Below are 9,480 nucleotides of genomic sequence, written 5' to 3'. Positions count from 1 at the left end.
AGGCAGCTGCAGTCGCCAGCCCGCGACGCGGGGCCGGTGCGCGCGCCTTGACGCGCTTCCTCCTCCCCTCTGTCCTCGTCGGTGCCCGGTCCTCCCCCGACCCCTCCTTCCACGCACCGGAGGATGCGCTCCCCCGCGCCGAGCAGCAGAGGCCACTGCTCCCAGATATGCGAGCGTCCGATCCCCTTCCTTCGACCCCGACGAGCTGGCGCCCCGCCCTGTAGGTAGGTGGCGAGGCGGGGACCTGCCTCCGTCGCCCGTCGCAGCTGATGCTGCCACCTGGGAGAGGCCGGGGGCAGCGGCCAAACTTGCCTCCCGCGGGGCTGTAGTGGAGCGCTCGGAGGTGTGCTGATGGCGCTGGGCGCGCCCCGGGGCCCCCCGCGAACCTGGAAACCTCTCTGGAGCTCTGGAGGCAGGGAGGGGGTGGAGGGGAGCGGATCCTTCCCCGCCCACCCCCTGGGGGCCGGTAGCACTAGAGGACTTGGGGCGTTATTTAGGAGAGCAGTAGGGTTTTCTAGTCGCTCAGGTGGGCGCCAAATTAGCACATGCTTTTCCTCTTGTCTTTTAAGCCAAGGCATGTCACTTCTCAAAGCATTACTAACGGCATTTTGGAGTCGCTGCGGATTTTAGTGTTATTTCAAAGCTTCCTGGCTGGTTTAAGCCGAATAGATGGTCAGTCCCGCAGTGTCAACATTTCAGGTTTTGTTGGATTAGGACGCTCGCTGTAGAAGTCCAGTTGTTCCGCAAGTAGATAAGGCCTGGGTACTTAGGACCCTGCTTACGTGAAGGGATGCGTTGAGTGGCAAGTTTGATACAGGTGTCGGGAGTTGAGATTCTGCTGGAAGCTTGCGCGGGCCAGCCAGCAGTGGGCAGCCTTGAGCTCAGCCCAACTTCCAGTGCAGGGTGAGGGTTTGCATTTCTGAGAACCTGCCTGTGCATTATTCACCACCCCCCGCCCCCCGCCCTCAAGTATACAATCCATCTATCAGCGCTTTTGACAGGATTATTTCTTCCCAAACGATCAATTTTGAACTTAGAGTAAACAAGGTTTTTGGAAAATGCATCATTATGAGTTTCAAATTTCAAATAACGTATTAGATTTAGAGTTTTTGGAAAATGAATTGGCGTGAGCCCCCAGAGGTTAGAGCCCGCCTTCTGTCAGCTTTGTGGTTCTGTATCTAAGGCATCATAGCTTTAGATTAGTCATTGATTGGATGGACGATGTTTTAAGCCAAAGCTAAGTTGTCTAAAGATGACAATTTGGAATGAAATTTTCTACCCCCTCCCCCTTCCCCCCGCCTTGTGGCAGTTGATGTTTCCCTGGATCTTAAAAATCGTCCTCCTTTTGTATGAAAAGGCAGTTCCGATTATTTTACCATGTGAACTTGAATTTTAACATTTTTAGGAGCATATGTTACTCTTCTGAAATCTTTAAATGACGTAGCAGTAATCGTCGCCAACTCCTAATATAAGTTAATTTGATGTCTAAGCTTTATTTCTTTTAAACTCCCAAATGCAATAAATTGCAATTCACATCTTGAGGGAAATACTGGATGGAAAAATTCTTAAGGAGGATACTATGTGGTGGTTGCTGTAGAAATAACAGTGATACAGTTAATAGGTGACATTTTAACTTGTCTTAGAATGGAGTAGTTGCAATTTGACCTAATTATAATGTATTTTATTACAGATAAAGGTAAAAATAAAACGTTAAGAAATAACTGAAAATTACAGAGGATTCATAATATGTGATATAGATACAAATGTCCCTTAGTATATATACATTTCAGTTTCCGGAGTTGACAGCCAGCAAAAGAAATCCCAGGCTCATTGTGGTGGAGTCATGCGGATTGGTACTCCTGTTGAGTTTCCAATGTTGTAAATATATATATTTTTACTAGAAAAACAAGAAAGAAGGTTTTTTGTCCCTTTGATCAAGAAGCCAAACAGTCCAGTCTCCACCACAGTGAAGCCAGAGCCCTCAGCTGCCCAGTGAACAGAGGCTACCCCTGAAAAGAGGTAGCCTGGGAGTGTTGTTGTTGAGTCAGTCATGACTCAGAGCGAGCCTATAAACAACACATCTAAACCTTGCACTACCCTGTCCCATCCTCATGATTTGGGATATGCGTATAAACCCATTGTTACAGTCACTGTGACAGTTGTCTTGTTTAGAGTTATCTTCTCTTTCTCTGACATCTCACCTTTCCCAGCATGAACATTTTTCCGCTAAGGATTAGCTCTTCCTGACAATATGCCGAAGTACATCCCCCATTCTTGCCTTTAAGGAGCATCCTGGTTGCACTTTCTCCAAGATGCCCTTGTTTGTTCTTTTGACAGTCTATGGGGATATTTAGTATACTTCTTCAACACTACTATTTAAAGGCATCGATTCTTCTGTCATCCTCATTCATTGTCCAACTTTGAGATGAATAGGTAGCAATTGAAAATACCATACCTTGGGTCAAGCATACTTTGGTGTTGAAACTGACATGTTTGCTCTTTAGGGCTTTGGAGAGGTCCTTGGCAGCAGATTTGCCCAATGTATCATATCTTTTGATTTTTTGACTGCTGTTACCATGAATGTTGATTATGGATCCAAGGATAATCAAATCTTTGACACTCTTCATCTGTCATGATGTTGGCTGATGGTCCAGTGGTGAGGATTTTTGTTTTCTTGATTTTGAGATGTAATCCATACTGAGAGTTGTAGGACATTCTAGGGTATAGTTTTGCTCTGTCCTGGAGAGTTGCACTTCTCTGACCTGCAGGAAAGTGCCAGGCAACAGAATTAACTGCTCAAGACTTTATTCAAGAGGTTAAGGAATGAGGAACTCATAGTCGAGTGTCCTACCAGCCTATATATCCTCATAGTTTTTATTTGAGAAGTCTTTTCGTTATACAAGCAGAAAAACATAGTGAATAGAGTCACAAGATAATGTTTACTGTTTCTTACCATTTTTGCTTGTCATGCCTGTTTACAAGAACACACCCATCATAATTTTTTTTTCCATCATAATTTTGGTGATAGTAAGAGAATGTTTACTCTGAGATAAATCGTGTATACACATATCTATAAGGCAGAATGTTCTGACCTTACAGGGATATCTTGACATTTACTCACTAACTCACATCTTTTGAACAAGTCAGCATTTATGAATGAATATCTTAACATTTACTTGCTAACTCACATCTTTTGAACAAGTCAGCATTTATGAATGTTTTCCTTGTTCTCATAAGTTGTGCTTAATATATTCTCATCAAGAATTTTCTCTGATTACCTTCTCTTGATTCACGTAATCTCTGATTTTGCTAGCCTAATCCCTACATCTCCCCCTATTTGTTTTTCTTTTATGGATACTTCAAACTACATTAGGTAAATTTGATGTTTTTCATGCTTTATCTGTAGGCATTTCAGGGCATTTATGATCCTCCCTAGTCACCAGCACTAGCAGAACTTTCAGTTATGAATGACAGATAGGCTACAAAACAGTTGACAGAATTAGGAGGGCACCAGCTCTTTCCAAGAGTTGATGAGCTAAAGTGACAAGCTTTTTAAACTGGCCCCATGTGTGGGGTTCTGCCTACTCAGTATGCCTAGTCTTTGGAATGGTGGAAGGAGTCATTTGTGGAAACTGCATTTGAGGAGGCTCTCAAGTCTTGTTCACTTGAAGATGTTGAAGCTTGTCCTTCACTAAATCCTTCTAACTCATACTGAATCTTAGTCCTCTTGATTGGCAGCCATACAAGTCCAAGATAAAGAGGTCTGGATGGTTTCACTTTTTGTTTTTATCACTATCCCTCCTGTATCCCATATTATAAGGTCACCATATATTGCACTAATCTGACCTATAGGTCCTCATGGCTTTATTTCTCTATGTGTAAATCTTGATGGTAGGAAATGGGCCATCTTTTTTTTCCCCCTTCCCTGCAGAAGGGCTGGTGAGTTTGGTTAGCAGTTCAACACTTAATACACTACCAGGGCTCCTTTTGACAGGTAGAACAGTTAAGTGAGTTTCTTAGGAGATAATACTTTTCTACTTTAAAATGGTATGTTGTTGTTATGTGATGTTGATTCACCTGAGACCCATAAAGACCCTATGTACAGCAGCTCTGAACCCTGACCTATCCTGAGTCAGTCTCACTAATTCCAGCACACCAACCCTCATTGTCCCAGTTACTGTATCAATCCATCTCATCCAGGGTCTTCCTCTCCTGCGCTGTCCCTCCACCCTTCCAAGCTTAATGTGCTTCTTCAAGGACTGGTCTCTTCTAGCCACGTGCACAAAGTGTGTAAGATGGATCTTCAAAATCCTTGCCTCCAAGGAGAAACTTGGTTTCACCCTCTCCAAGACAGACCTATTTGTTGGTGGTCCATGTTATGTTCAAGACTCTTCTCCAGAACCACAATTCGAAGGCATTAATTCTTCTGTCTTCCTTAGTCATTGTTTAGCTCTCTGATACATAGCAAGTAATTATAAAGCCCATGGCCTGTATTAAGTGCATTTTTAGTCTCTATACTGACATCATTGTTCCTCAGTAGTCTGGAGAGGTCCCTGACAGCAGATTTTCCCAGTGCAATTCGTCTTTTCATCTCCTGACTGATTGTGTTAAGAGTATTGATTGTGGAGCTGAGCAAACTGTAATTGTTAACAACCTCAATCTCTTCTCCATCTATCATGAATGATGCCAGTTGGCCCAGTGGTGAGAATCTTTGTCTTCTTGATGTTGAGCTTTAATCCATATTGAAGACCTTGACCTTCTGCCACAAAAAATCATGTGTAACTGCATGTTATTTCATTTTGTCATATTTTTGCATTGATATATCCTGGTTTGTTTTCTGTCATAAATTGTGAGTCAGTTTCTCTTTTTAATCTCTTTGCTTATCAGAATTGTCTGCTACTGACCTGTTTATTTCCTTTCTCCCTTGTGGTTTTTTTGTTTTTCGGAAGAAGTAATTTTAATATCCAGTTACCATCCTCACTATGTGTTGTTACACATCAAACCAGACTAAACTTTATTGCCTTTGGGTTGATTCCACTAATAGAACAGAAGAGAACTGCCCGACCCCCTAGGGTTTTCAAGGATATAAATCTTTACTGAAGCATAGTTATCTGCTCCACCCTCCACCAAAGAACAGCTGCTAAGTTTGAACCATCAATCTTTAGTTAGCAGCAGAATGACTCATAGCAACCCTGTAGGACAAGGTTGAACTGCCTGTAGGGTTTCCAAGGCTGTAAATCTTTATGGAAACAGACTGCTTTATCTCTCTCCCTCCAGGCCACTAGGGCATTTGACCAATTTAACCATTAAACCCCTTTATTTCTCATCAGAGGTAATATTTTTACAAAACAATGGTAAACCTTGGTGGCTTAGTGATAAGTTGTCCTGCAAATCCAAAGGCATAAGGTTCAACTCTACCAGCTGATCTGTGGAAGAAGAATGGGCAGTCTCCTTCTGTGTGATTCATGGCCTCTAAAAACCCACTGGAAACTCAGCTATGAGTTGGTTCTAACTCAATGACACATACCACCACTAACAATGGTAAACCATAGATTTTTTGTTGTTGTTGATATGTTCTATAGAATCTGATCCAACTACCACAGGAGGAGATTGCCCCTACATCTCCAGAGGAGCATCTGGTGGATTCGAATTGTGTGCCTTTGGAATTACAGCACAGCTTCTTACCACAAGGTCACCAGAGCTCCCAAGTAAACCATACTGTTGCTTCTCCTCAGTGGGTGTTGAGATTTTTTTAATGAGTGAGGAAATAATGCTTCTTGTAAAAGGTAATTAAGACCTAAGGGTCCATCTGTATGAGATCAGGGTCTTAATGTGGGAAAGAAAGAAGAAATTTGGAATTTTTTTATGATTAATTAAAAGAAAGCAAAAATTCCCTATGAAACAAAAGTAATTACATTTTGTTGTTAGGTACCGGAGATTTTTGACTCATGTGACAAAGTGGAACTGCTGTCTGGGGTTTTCATGGCCACACTTTTTACGGAAGCAGGCTGTCATGTTTTCTTCCCTGGATATACAGAGTAGGTTCTGACCACCAGTTATCAGCTGAATGTTTGTCCCACCTGGGCTTACATCTCCATCATCAGGAATATTAAGCAACCATTTTTCATTAATGACTCTCCTTTGCTGGCTTTAAACTTTTCGGGAACACTCTCCCCTGTGGCTACTCTAAGTTCTTTTGGCTTTGTTGCATATTAGAAGCACCAATTTATTTGTTCAGTTGACTGATTGGAGCTGAGAACTCAACCATGCTTTAGCCCGCTTGACCTTGGAATCACCAATAGGAGCAGGTTCCTAATTTCAGAGAACAAGGCATTTTCTTGTGTGTGCTCTGTGTTCTAATGCACACTGTTCATTGGTTTGACATTCATTCAATATCAGTGGTTCAGTCTTCATTCATTCAACATTCATTCAGTTCACTTTCTGATCCTACCTTCTTGGACTCCAGTATCTCACATCCACAAGACCACTAGAATGCAATAAAAAAATAAAAAATTTTTAAGTTTGTTTTCATCCAATCTTCAGATATATTGTTTTATGTAATTGATGACTATTGATGAGTGCCTTTTATCAACCTGTTTCATCAAATTTTAGTTGCACCTTTCCTATTTCTTAACCCCTCACCGCCCTAATCTCTCCTACACTGTTGAGCTTTCCTCCTTCCCCTTGGAATGCAATTTAAGACCTCCATTAACTCTATTTGATCATGCTGTGTCTTTCCCAAGATTTTGTTACAAAACTTTTTTCTTTGCTAAATGTTCTTTGCCATTATTTTCTAGTTCTAATCTGTATTTTTTATTTGTCTATATCCATTCATTTCACATAAGCACGAACCAAAATTGTATTAGAGAACTAGTGATTGAGAAATAACTATGCCTTTTATCTCCCTTCAAGCTCTGGTGGCTTACTGGTAAGAAGCTGCGGTGCAATCCCAAAGGCACACAGTTCAAATCCAGCAGCTGCTCCTTAGGAGGATGGGCTTATCTCCTCCTGTGTGATATACTGCTTCTGAAAATCCTCTGAAGTCAGCTGTGAGTTGGTTCCAACTCCACTGCACACAACAGCAGCAACAACAATCTCTCCTCTGGGAACGCTGGTGACCTTCCGTGGATAAAGAGTTGTACTACCAACTCAAATGTGGGCAGTTCAAAACCCCAGGTACTCTGCTCAAGAAAGTGGGCAGTCTCCCAAGCAATTAAAAAATCTGCTAAGACAATCAAATGAGTAATCTTCCCTCAGAGTACAGTTCTTTGTCCACTTGTCAGAGAATGAATACCTAATACTAAGTGTTAGTCTTTCTAGATCTTCACAGGCTAAGCCCTTTACTTTGGCTACTCTGTATTTCATTTTTGATGCCTTCCCTCTCCATACTGTGTTCCTACCAAGGGATTCTATTAATAAAGGTAATCACTAGATTATATTACTTTACTATTGTAGTTAATGTAGTTATACTCTTTTCTCCAGCCCTTGCAAGAAATTATATTCAGATCTAAATGTCAAAGAAAAGCTTTATATTATTATACTTTCCTTCTTTGGCAGCTAGGAGACAAGGTCAAATTTAATAACCACATGAAAGGTCACTTTCAATATCCATATAAAAAATTTTGACCTTGTTAGGCATGTGGTTGGAGGACACCAGCTGCTCCTCAGAAGGGTGTCCTCCCGTGCGGTTAACTGCCTCAGAGAACCCACTGGAAGGTCATCTATGGATCTGTTCTGACTCTGCGGTACACAACTACAACAGTATCCATTTACTGTCTTTCTCCCTGGTTATGAAATTCTGCTCTTGGCTTTTCTTAATTCTGATTTTGGTGAGTTTGTTTATTTTTATTGAATATTATACTGGCTCATGTTGTTTGTGGAATGAAGGAAACTATGAAACAAAAATCAGATAAATAAAAACATTGCAGAGTTAACCTCTGAACGCATGCCACGAATCAATGAAACTAAGAAGAATCAACTAAATTAAGAATCTCTGAACACATACCAGGATCAGTTAAACTAAGAAGAATCCACTAAACTAAGAATTAAACTAAGAAACATACAGTAAATACGTTTGATAAGTATTGCAAGCTTGGATATGAGTTTATAAAGCCAGAGGGAAAACAATTTACATAATTTTTGAAAATTCCACTTATCTTTTCCTTGTTATTGTTAAGTGCCATCGAGTCGTAGACAACTCATAGCGACCCTATGAAGGAGAGTCCTCGACACTTTTGTGTCTTTCATCCTCTCTCCAGATTCATAGGGTTTCCAGAGGCAAGCTGTTATGGAAGTGGATGCCACTCCTGCTTCCAAGCTTGTTTTATTCACTGATCACAGGTTTGCAATTGGAAAGTGATTGAATTTACTAATCATTTATGGAGCCTTACATAGGAGCTCTTCTGACTTAGTGGGATATGTGTTGGGTTGTTAACTTAAAGGATGGTAGTTCCAGTTTATCAGCTGTTACGGGAAAAAAGATGAGGCAATCTGTTTCCTTTAAGATTCACAGCCTAGAAAATCCCGTGGAAAGTCATCATGAGCTGGAATCGACTCAGTGACTGATGATTCGGAGGTGGAGATCCATCCTATCTCCTGTCTCCAACCATTTCGCAAAGTCTGACCCTAACCGTCCTTCCCATGGCATTCTTTTTCCTCTCCTAGGTTTCATAAGTCATTGCAATGGCCATATAGAACTCAGACAGTATTTACCATTATGGGCCTTTATTAGGGAAGTAACAGGTTACAAATTAGGATCAGAAACAACTCAGGATATAGTCCTACACTTGCTTATCCCTTCAGTGATGACAGTTTCACAGCCATGCTGATGGGCATGCCTCTCTGGCTCCTTGGTTCAGCCTGTGCCTTGTTCCAGCTAGAGTTAGATAGCTCTTAGTTCCGTTGGTAAGCACCGAGAGGCATACTACGTTGCCACTAAACCTCAGCCTTAAGACTAAGTTCTCTCGCTTCATAGATAAACAACTTGACATCTAATATTTTAAGCCTACTGGGATGGCAACTTTAACCTTTAACATGTACCTTATTTGCATGATCCCACATCCATAAGGTGATTAGTCCTTTATTTGCATTAGCAGCAAGAGATGCAATTCCCTTGGGACACAAACACCTCATTTGTTTTGTCCCACCTTGTCCTTTGGTAGAAGTTACAAAGACTGTGCCCGTTGTTAGCTCCCATCAAGTTGATTCAGACTCAGAGTGGCCCTGTGTACAACAGATGAAAACCTTACTGAATAGTGCATAATCCTTGTAATATCTGCTGTGCTTATGAATATTGTTACAGTCACTGTCCATCTCATTGAAGATCTTCCTCTCTTTCTCTGAGTCGCCACCTTTCCAAGCATGAGGGTCTTTTCCAAAGACGACTGACAAACATGCCCAAACTATGGGAGACAAAGTCTCACCATCCTAGCTTCAGAATTGCACCCTGGCTGTACTTCACCTAAGACATCCTATTTGTTC

The sequence above is a fragment of the Elephantulus edwardii genome, unplaced genomic scaffold (assembly GCF_000299155.1).
Source record: "Elephantulus edwardii isolate Elephantulus edwardi_28Jun2011 unplaced genomic scaffold, EleEdw1.0 scaffold00002, whole genome shotgun sequence".
Lineage (NCBI taxonomy): Eukaryota > Metazoa > Chordata > Mammalia > Macroscelidea > Macroscelididae > Elephantulus > Elephantulus edwardii.
The sequence above is the reverse complement of the archived record's forward strand: the minus strand, read 5'-3'. Positions refer to the sequence as shown.